Here is an 11473-nt window from a genome sequence, read left to right as displayed (position 1 = left end):
TAAGCTAGGTGGCTAGGAGTTACGGTTAGGAATTAAGGATAGGGTTAGGAGTTAGGTTAAAGTTAGGGTTAGCTAACATGATAAATAGTTGCAAAGTAGCCAACATGCTAAAGTTATCTGTGATGAGATTAGGCAAACTATTATAATTTTAGCAACCAGGAAATGGAGGAGCAATTTCTGCATAGTGCTTCTTCAAAGATGCACTATGCAGAAATCGCTCTGCCATTTCCTGGTTGCTAAAATTATAATTGTTCGCCTAATTTCAGTTTATGTAACAAAACAAGCAGTCATTGTGTAGAGAATCATTGCACCATCCAAATCATTGTGAAATATATTTCCAAAACCAAAAATATTGTATTTTCCGCTGTTTGAAACTGGTGTATAAAACCGAAAGTAAGAGATGCAAAAACAAAACTTAAGAAACTTTAGAAATAAGGCATAGAACAGATCTACCGCGTACTATACTTGCATAACTCACGTTTCTAGGTGAATTTTGGTTTTATGGTTTTATGTAACTATACCAAACATAGCATATCATACTAATTTGGGTGTCTCGGATTTACGTTTTCTATGTTAAATCTAGTCTATGAGACCAGGGTGACAGAACACACACAAAATGCGCAAATGGTCCCAATATTACGGGAAGATACGTCAATACCTGTAATCACGGTAAGTGTTTTCAGACCTAACTAGAGGCTGACCAAGCATCAGTCATTGCTAACTGTCTGAGGGAAGAAAATGAAGCTGCCGTGGCTCTTGATCCCTCTTCTAACTTTACAGTTTTGTGGAGTTGATTTCAGCGTGGCCGAATCAGGTAACAATAAAGATATGGAATATGTAACGTTACATTTGTGTAGGGCTGTGCTGGACTGAAATTGCATGACCGAATTAATCTCAGGAGTTCCCATTCATCCCAGCTAGCTATCCCAGTTAACGTTAGCTAACAAACTAAGTTAGCTAACGTAGCAAGTAGAAACAACTGGTTGCATGCGAAATAATAAATAAAAAAATCTTCATTTTTAGCAGAAATCTTAATACAATATTGGACAGAGTTTTCACAGAGTTTTCCCAAGGCACCCCTTTTTTAAAGAATATTAATTTGATTAACTGTGTGTGTGGCTCAAATTTGTTACTTTAGCTAAGGTTAGTTAATGTAATGCAACAGGTCTGTCACTTTCCCCCCCCCCACCTTTATTTAACCAGGTAGGCTAGTTGAGAACAAGTTCTCATTTGCAACTGCGACCTGGCCAAGATAAAGCATAGCTGTTCGACACATACAACAACACAGAGTTACACATGGAGTAAACAAACATACCGTTAATAATACAGTAGAAAAATGAAAACAAAAAGTCTATATACAGTGTGCAAATGAGTGCAAATGAGGTAAGATAAGGGAGTTAAGGCAATAAATAGGCCATGGTGGCGAAGCAATTACAATATAGCAATTAAACACTGGAATGGTAGATGTGCAGAAGATTAATGTGCAAGTAGAGATACTGGGGTGCAAAGGAGCAAGATAAATAAATACAGTATGGGGATGAGGTAGTTGGATGGGCTGTTTACAGATTGGCCATGTACAGGTGCAGTAATCTGTGAGCTTAAAGCTAGTGAGGGAGATATGAGTCTCCAGCTTCAGTGATTTTTGCATTTCGTTCCAGTCATTGTCAGCAGAGGACTGGAAGGAAAGGCGGCCAAAGGATGAATTGGCTTTGGGGGTGACCAGTGAGATATACCTGCTGGGGTGGGTGCTGCTATGGTGACCAGTGAGCTAAGATAAGGTGGGGCTTTACCTAGCAGAGACTTGTAGATGACCTGGAGCCAGTGGGTTTGGCGACGAGAGTGAAGCGAGGGCCAGCCAACGAGCGCGTACAGGTCGCAGTGGTGGATAGTATATGGGGCTTTGGTGACAAAACGGATGGCACTGTGATAAACTGCATCCAAATTGTATGAGTAGAGTGTTTGAGGCTATTTTATAAATGACATCGTCGAGGATCGGTAGGATGGTCAGTTTTACGAGGGTATGTTTGGCAGCATGAGTGAAGGATGCTTTGTTGCGAAATAGGAAGCCGATTCTAGATTTAATTTAGGATTGGAGATGGGCCGGGATATGGGCCTAGCATGGGCTAGCTCCAGGGTAATTGGTGCTAGCTTCGTTACTTGTAATAACGTTACTTGTAGTAATGTTAGTTCGGATTATCTGATGTTTACCCTAACCTTTCCCAGCCTGGTCTCATAGACTAGATGTAACATAGTAAATGTAAATCCAACATACTAAATTAGTAAAATACAGTATTTTACGTTTGGTGTGGTTACATAAGACAGAAGGTTACTCAAGGTAAAAACGAAAGGTCGGGTGTGCATATGACGCAAACGTAGAGGAACCCAAAGGTTGCGTGTTCGAATCTCATCATGGACAATTTTAGCTAATTAGCAACTTTGCAACTACTAGCTAACCCTAAATCTTAACCTTAACCCGAACCGCTAGCTAAAGTTAACCACCTAGCAAATGTTAGCCACAACAAATTGGAATACGTAACATATCATATGAATTGCAATTTGTAACATATCATACGAAATGGAGTTTTTAGATTTATGTACAGAATAATACGAAATGCTCTGAGACCAGGTTGCCTTTCCTGACCTCAGTCTCTTCTAAATACTAGTGTGCAGCTTATCCCATATTTACAACCCAAGGCAGTGTAAGTAGCCTTTGCCACAGGCTTTCAGTGTGTAAGCAATCATGCATACTGATCTGTATTTCAGTAGTCCAGGAAGTGCATGCTCTTTGCCTAACAAGCTCTGTTTTATTAGGTAATGGTGGCAGGTGGCAGATATACCTTGAAAAGATCACCAAAGCCACACAACAATACAAGCCTTGCAGCCCATACAACTGCAGTTGCCATCTCAGGTAATGCATGCAGGAGAACAGATGTTGCTCCCCATGAAAACAATATTGCTAAACAAAAGGGTTTCAGCTTTTTAACTTAAAGCCATTGGTTACCTTGTTAGAGCAGATCCTTCATTCTCTCTCCATTGTCCTCAATCCATCCAGTGTCTTGAATGATGACCTACGACCCTTCAGAGAGGGAGTGTCTGAGGAGCTCATGGCGAACATGCTTCGTCGTGGTGTGGGCACGCATTACCAAATCATTAATGGTAAACTGTATCGGGAACAGAACTGTATGTTCCCAGCCAGGTGAGGAAACAAAACATTACAATTAGTCTGTGTACACATCTGAGTTTGTGTGTGCAAGTGTTTCTCATCAAGCTTAGAAATCAGACCCTGGTTTTGTATGATAAATGTGGTCCATTAATTAGTTGTCGATCATTTAGTAACATGTATTATCTTTAGGCCTATATCAGTAGCGAGCTAGTTAATATGATACAGTCCTCATGTCTCTCTGCTTGGTTTAGGTGTAGTGTCATGTCTCACCTGCCTGTCTCTCTGGTTGGTTTAGGGGTAGTGTCATGTCTCACCCGCCTGTCTCTCTGATTGGTGTAGTGTCATGTCTCACCCGCCTGTCTCTCTGATTGGTGTAGTGTCATGTCTCACCCGCCTGTCTCTCTGATTGGTGTAGTGTCATGTCTCACCCGCCTGTCTCTCTGGTTGGTTTAGGGGTAGTGTCATGTCTCACCCGCCTGTCTCTCTGGTTGGTTTAGGGGTAGTGTCATGTCTCACCCGCCTGTCTCTCTGATTGGTGTAGTGTCATGTCTCACCCGCCTGTCTCTCTGGTTGGTTTAGGTGTAGTGGGGTGGAGCACTTCATCCTGCAGGTGATTGACAAGTTGCCAGACGTGGAGATGGTGGTGAACGTGCGGGACTACCCTCAGGTGCCAGGCTGGGTGCAGCCTATCCTGCCTGTCCTGTCTTTCAGTAAGGTCAGCTCTGCGACCATGCATGTCCTCATCACACACACACACACAACAGTGTTGCTTGTTTATGTTATTTAGAAATATGTTTTTACTTTTGTAAATTAGATATATTTGTTGTAAGTAGCATTTGTTAGTGTAAAATGAAAGTGTGTTGTGTGTATTTAGACTGCTGACTACCAGGACATCATGTATCCTGCCTGGATGTTTTGGGAGGGGGGCCCGGCGGTATGGCCCATATATCCCACTAGACTAGGATGATGGGACCTCATGAGGGACGACCTTAAAAAGTAGGTTTGACCAACTTATGGTACAAGGAAACATTTGTACTTTATTTATACTACCAGATCATTTTCTCTGTTATTCACAAACACTCTGTCTTCGATCGGCAGAACAGTGGCACAGGAAGAGGAAGGAGTCCAGAGGATTCTTCAGAGGCTCCAGGACTAGAGGCTAGTCCGGAGAGGCTCCAGACCCGGTGGATGCTGAGTACACCACGAACCAGGCCTGGAAGTCTGAGAAGGTCCGTCTGGAACTACCAATGCAAATGTCTGTGTGACAGTGGCTTTTTTATTTAAAGAGGCAAGTCAGTTAAGAACAAATTCTTATTTACAATGACGGCCTAGGAATCAAATCAAATCAAGTTTATTTTATATAGCCCTTCGTACATCAGCTAATATCTCGAAGTGCTGTACAGAAACCCAGCCTAAAACCCCAAACAGCAAGCAATGCAGGTGTAGAAGCACGGTGGCTAGGAAAAACTCCCTAGAAAGGCCAAAACCTAGGAAGAAACCTAGAGAGGAACCAGGCTATGAGGGGTGGCCAGTCCTCTTCTGGCTGTGCCGGGTGGAGATTATAACAGAACATGGCCAAGATGTTCAAAATGTTCATAAGTGACAAGCATGGTCAAATAATAATCAGGAATAAATGTCAGTTGGCTTTTCATAGCCGATCATTAAGAGTTGAAAACAGCAGGTCTGGGACAGGTAGGGGTTCCATAACCGCAGGCAGAACAGTTGAAACTGGAATAGCAGCAAGGTCAGGTGGACTGGGGACAGCAAGGAGTCATCATGCCCGGTAGTCCTGACGTATGGTCCTAAGGCTCAGGTCCTCCGAGAGAGAGAAAGAAAGAGAGAAGGAGAGAATTAGAGAGTGCCAAGATTTTCAAAATGTTCATAAATGACAAGCATGGTCAAATAATAATCAGGAATAAATGTCAGTTGGCTTTTCATAGCCGATCATTAAGAGTTGAAAGCAGCAGGTCTGGGACAGGTAGGGGTTCCATAACCGCAGGCAGAACAGTTGAAACTGGAACAGCAGCAAGGCCAGGTGGACTGGGGACAGCAAGGAGTCATCATGCCCGGTAGTCCTGACGTATGGTCCTAGGGCTCAGGTTCTCCGAGAGAGAGAAAGAAAGAGAGAAGGAGAGAATTAGAGAGAGCATACTTAAATTCACACAGGACACTGGATAAGACGGGAGAAGTACTCCAGATATAACCAACTGACCCTAGCCCCCCGACACATAAACTACTGCAGCATAAATATTGGAGGCTGAGACAGGAGGGGTCAGGAGACACTGTGGCCCCATCCGATGATACCCCCGGACAGGGCCAAACAGGAAGGATATAACCCCACCCACTTTGCCAAAGCACAGCCCCCGCACCACTAGAGGGATATCTTCAACCACCAACTTACAATCCTGAGACAAGGCCGAGTATAGCCCACAAAGATCTCCACCACAGCACAAACCAAGGGGGGGCGCCAACCCAGACAGGAAGATCACGTCAGTAACTCAACCCACTCAAGTGACGCACCCCTCCTAGGGACGGCATGAAAGAGCACCAGTAAGCCAGTGACTCAGCCCCTGTAATAGGGTTAGAGGCAGAGAATCCCAGTGGAGAGAGGGGAACCGGCCAGGCAGAGACAGCAAGGGCGGTTCGTTGCTCCAGAGCCTTTCCGTTCACCTTCACACTCCTGGGCCAGACTACACTCAATCATATGTCCTACTGAAGAGATAAGTCTTCAGTAAAGACTTAAAGGTTGAGACCGAGTCTGCATCTCTCACATGGGTAGGCAGACCGTTCCATAAAAATGGAGATCTATAGGAGAAAGCCCTGCCTCCAGCTGTTTGCTTAGAAATTCTAGGGACAATTAGGAGGCCTGCGTCTTGTGACTGTAGCGTACGTGTAGGTATGTACGGCAGGACCAACTCGGAAAGATAGGTAGGAGCAAGCCCATGTAACGCTTTATAGGTTAACAGTAAAACCTTGAAATCAGCCCTTGCCTTAACAGGAAGCCAGTGTAGGGAAGCTAGCACTGGAGTAATATGATCAAATTTCTTGGTTCTAGTCAGGATTCTAGCAGCCGTATTTAGCACTAACTGAAGTTTATTTAGTGCTTTATCCGGGTAGCCGGAAAGTAGAGCATTGCAGTAGTCTAACCTAGAAGTAACAAATGCATGGATAAATTTTTCTGCATCATTTTTGGACAGAAAATTTCTGATTTTTGCAATGTTACGTAGATGGAAAAAAGCTGTCCTTGAAACAGTCTTGATATGTTCGTCAAAAGAGAGATCAGGGTCAAGAGTAACGCCGAGGTCCTTTACAGTTTTATTTGAGACGACTTTACAACCATCAAGATTAATTGTCAGATTTAACAGAAGATCTCTTTGTTTCTTGGGACCTAGAACAAGCATCTCTGTTTTGTCCGAGTTTAAAAGTAGAAAGTGTTCAGCCATCCACTTCCTTATGTCTGAAACACAGGCTTCTAGCGAGGGCAATTTTGGGGCTTCACCATGTTTCATTGAAATGTACAGCTGTGTGTCATCCGCATAGCAGTGAAAGTTAACATTATGTTTTCGAATAACATCCCCAAGAGGTAAAATATATAGTGAAAACAATAGTGGTCCTAAAACGGAACCTTGAGGAACACCGAAATGTACAGTTGATTTGTCAGAGGACAAACCATTCACAGAGACAAACTGATATCTTTCCGACAGATAAGATCTAAACCAGGCCAGAACTTGTCCGTGTAGACCAATTTGGGTTTCCAGTCTCTCCAAAAGAATGTGGTGATCGATGGTGTCAAAGGCAGCACTAAGGTCTAGTAGCACGAGGACAGATGCAGAGCCTCGGTCTGATGCCATTAAAAGGTCATTTACCACCTTCACAAGTGCAGTCTCAGTGCTATGATGGGGTCTAAAACCAGACTGAAGCATTTCGTATACATTGTTTGTCTTCAGGAAGGCAGTGAGTTGCTGCGCAACAGCTTTTTCTAAAATTTTTGAGAGGAATGGAAGATTCGATATAGGCCGATTAGTTATTTATATTTTCCGGGTCAAGGTTTGGCTTTTTCAAGAGAGGCTTTATTACTGCCACTTTTAGTGAGTTTGGTACACATCCGGTGGATAGAGAGCCGTTTATTATGTTCAACATAGGAGGGCCAAGCACAGGAAGCAGCTCTTTCAGTAGTTTAGTTGGAATAGGGTCCAGTATGCAGCTTGAAGGTTTAGAGGCCATGATTATTTTCATCATTGTGTCAAGAGATATAGTACTAAAACACTTAAGTGTCTCTCCCGATCCCAGGCCCTGGCAGAGCTGTGCAGATCCAGGACAGCTAAGCCCTGGAGGAATACGCAGATTTAAAGAGGAGTCCGTAATTTGCTTTCTAATGATCATGATCTTTTCCTCAAAGAAGTTCATGAATTTATTACTGCTGAAGTGAAAGCCATCCTCTCTTGGGGAATGCTGCTTTTTAGTTAGCTTTGCAACAGTATCAAAAAGAAATTTTGGATTGTTCTTATTTTCCTCAATTAAGTAGGAAAAGTAGGATGATCGAGCAGCAGTGAGGGCTCTTCGATACTGCACGGTACTGTCTTTCCAAGCTAGTCGGAAGACTTCCAGTTTGGTGTGGCGCCATTTCCGTTCCAATTTTCTGGAAGCTTGCTTCAGAGCTTGGGTATTTTCTGTATACCAGGGAGCTAGTTTCTTATGACAAATGGTTTTCGTTTTTAGGGGTGCAACTGCATCTAGGGTATTGCGCAAGGTTAAATTGAGTTCCTCAGTTAGGTGGTTAACTGATTTTTGTCCTCTGACGTCCTTGGGTAGGCAGAAGGAGTCTGGAAGGGCATCAAGGAATTTTTGTGTTGTCTGAGAATTTATAGCACGACTTTTGATGCTCCTTGGTTGGGGTCTGAGCAGATTATTTGTTGCGATTGCAAACGTAATAAAATGGTGGTCCGATAGTCCATGATTATGAGGAAAAACATTAAGATCTACAACATTTATTCCATGGGACAAAACTAGGTCCAGAGTATGACTGTGGCAGTGAGTAGGTCCAGAGACATGTTGGACAAACCCCACTGAGTCGATGATGGCTCTGAAAGCCTTTTGGAGTGGGTCTGTGGACTTCTCCATATGAATATTAAAATCACCAAAAAATTAGAATATGATCTGCTATGACTACAAGGTCCGATAGGAACTCAGAGAGGAACGCTGTATATGGCCCAGGAGGCCTGTAAACAGTAGCTATAAAAAGTGATTGAGTAGGCTGCATAGATTTCATGACTAAAAGCTCAAAAGACGAAAACGTCATTTTTTTTTTTGTAAATTGAAATTTGCTATCGTAAATGTTAGCAACACCTCCGCCTTTGCGGGATGCACGGGGGATATGGTCACTAGTGTAACCAGGAGGTGAGGCCTCATTTAACACAGTAAATTCATCAGGCTTAAGCCATGTTTCAGTCAGGCCAATCACATCAAGATTATGATCAGTGATTAGTTCATTGACTATAACTGCCTTTTGAAGTGAGGGATCTAACATTAAGTAACCCTATTTTGAGATGTGAGGTATCACGATCTCTTTCAATAATGGCAGGAATGGAGGAGGTCTTTATCCTAATGAGATTGCTAAGGCGAACACCGCCATGTTTAGTTTTGCCCAACCTAGGTCGAGGCAGAGACAGTCTCAATGGGGATGGCTGAGCTGACTACACTGACTATGCTAGTGGCAGACTCCACTAAGCTGGCAGGTTGGCTAACAGCCTGCTGCCTGGCCTGCACCCTATTTCATTGTGGAGCTAGAGGAGTTAGAGCCCTGTCTATGTTGGTAGATAAGATGAGAGCACCCCTCCAGCTAGGATGGAGTCCGTCACTCCTCAGCAGGTCAGGCTTGGTCCTGTTAGTCGGTGAGTCCCAGAAAGAGGGCCAATTATCTACAAATTCTATCTTTTGGGAGGGGCAGAAAACAGTTTTCAACCAGCGATTGAGTTGTGAGACTCTGCTGTAGAGCTCGTCACTCCCCCTAACTGGGAGGGGGCCAGAGACAATTACTCGATGCCGACACATCTTTCTAGCTGATTTACACGCTGAAGCTATGTTGCGCTTGGTGACCTCTGACTGTTTCATCCTAACATCGTTGGTGCCGACGTGGATAACAATATCTCTATACTCTCTACACTCGCCAGTTTTAGCTTTAGCCAGCACCATCTTCAGATTAGCCTTAACGTCGGTAGCCCTGCCCCCTGGTAAACAGTGTATGATCGCTGGGTGATTCGTTTTAAGTCTAATACTGCGGGTAATGGAGTCGCCAATGACTATGCGGGGGGATTTATACTAACGTTACTATCTGTACTTACTGGTGGCACAGACGCTGTTTCATCCTTTCCTACACTGAAATTACCCTTGCCTAACGATTGCGTCTGAAGCTGGGCTTGCAGCACAGCTATCCTCGCCATAAGGCGATCGTTCTCCTGTATATTATGAGTACAGCGACTGCAATTAGAAGACATCATGTTAATGTTACTACTTAGCTTCGGCTGTTGAAAGTGCTGACGAACCATGTCCAGATAAAGCGTCCGGAGTGAAAAAGTTGAACAGGAACAGTGGGTAAACTGCCTTGTTCAGGAGCAGGACAACATTTTTTTTTTTTTTTACCTTGTCAGCTCAGGGATTCGATCTAGTAACCTTTCGGTTACTGGCCCAACGCTCTAACCACTAGGCTACCTGCCGCTTGAATGCACTGAGAGCAGTGCTATGTTTTACAACCGCAATATCAACAACTGTTCAATATCCTCTTCTTTTTTTCTTAGGACACACTAGGTAGACCACCAGCTCAGGAGATTCCCCTGGTGGAGCACTGTCAATACAAGTAACAACAAGATATTATGGTGGAATTGTATTGCGCTTAGTTTTGTCTATACAATGTTTTACATCAAGTGCATAGATGTGGCTTCACTCTCTGACACTCACTGGCATTTTCCAGGTCAGCCTGGATAAAATTAGACTAATAAAAAAAAAAAATGTTTTTAGCTTCAGAGATTTTTAGATTGACTGAGAACATGGCCCTGGTTTTCATGACTTGAGAGGGAAACTTCCGTTACCTGTTTCAAAGGTCAGTTAATCAACCCTGGTTATTTATCTTAAACCTTCAGCTATGGTATGAAACACTACAGGTGTGCATCGTCAACTTCAGTTACATTTGCACGTCAGGCCAGGGCTCCAAATCATTAACTCACCGTTGTGGCTCCATCTGTTACAGACTACCAGTTACCAAGGACAGGGTTCACTTTTTCCTTACCCTGTACATGTTGTGATTTCCACCACAATTCCTACCTCATCATCTGACCTCTAACCCCTCAGGTACCTGTTCAACTTCCGGGGCGTGGCGGCCAGCTTCCGCCTCAAGCACCTGTTCCTGTGTGGCTCTCTGGTCTTCCATGTAGGTGAGGAGTGGCTGGAGTTCTTCTATCCCCAGCTGCTGCCCTGGGTACACTACATCCATGTCAAACAGGACCTCTCTGACCTCAGGTGACCTGTCTGGCTTGGCTGTGTGTCATAACTGTTCACCTGTTCAACTGTCAACCTGCTCCATGGGTAGTGTAGTGGAATATGTGGTTTGTCTAATATCTGAATGTTCTCTGTTATATCTATAGCGATGTCCCCCTTTTCTGTCTTTCCAGGGAACTGCTACAGTTTGTGAAAGAAAACGATGACCTTGCTCAAGAGATTGCCGTTAGGTAACAAGCTGGGTTGTGAACTAGAAAGAATGGCTTTAGTTAATGTAACCAGTCTGTCTGCTTTCTCACAGCTTGTACAGCAGCATGCTAAATAATCAGGCTATTGATATTGTTGACTTATGTTAGTTGACCAACCTCTGCCTCCAGGGGTCAACGGTTCACCCTGGACCACCTGAGGATGGAGGATGTGTTCTGTTACTGGGAGAGACTCCTCACTGAGTTTGGTGGGCTGCTCAAGTACAAGCTCCAGAGGAGGACTAACTACAATCAGATCATCCACAAGCATAGGAGGACAGAACTGTGACCGAGCCGGGGGGGGGGGGGGGGGGGGGGGTCACTCTGTATGGACTATATGGAGATCCAGTCAATAGATAGCGGCAGATTGATAATGCTGGTCTTAGAATGAGGAATTGCTGGTCTTCACATTTAGGCTGTGGTCTCCCCATAGATTCTCCATATGGTTAGATGTAATGGAGTACCTTTTTAAAAGTATTGTGTTATAGAAGATTTAGGAGTTGAAAAACACTATAAGAAGAAAGTGGCTATTTGGGATTGAAATTACCATTGGGATTAGCACACAGAAAGAGTA

At 43.9% G+C, this 11473-nt stretch overlaps 1 pseudogene; it reads left to right on the top strand.

Moving 5' to 3' along the window:
- The first annotated feature begins 2575 nt into the window (after nt 1–2575).
- LOC120033227 lies at nt 2576–11188 on the top strand (annotated as a pseudogene).
- The last annotated feature ends 285 nt before the right edge of the window (nt 11189–11473 follow it).

This window comes from Salvelinus namaycush, chromosome 40, assembly GCF_016432855.1.
Source record: "Salvelinus namaycush isolate Seneca chromosome 40, SaNama_1.0, whole genome shotgun sequence".
NCBI lineage: Eukaryota > Metazoa > Chordata > Actinopteri > Salmoniformes > Salmonidae > Salvelinus > Salvelinus namaycush.
Note: the sequence above shows the minus strand (reverse complement) of the source record. Positions and strands in the feature narration are given on the sequence as shown.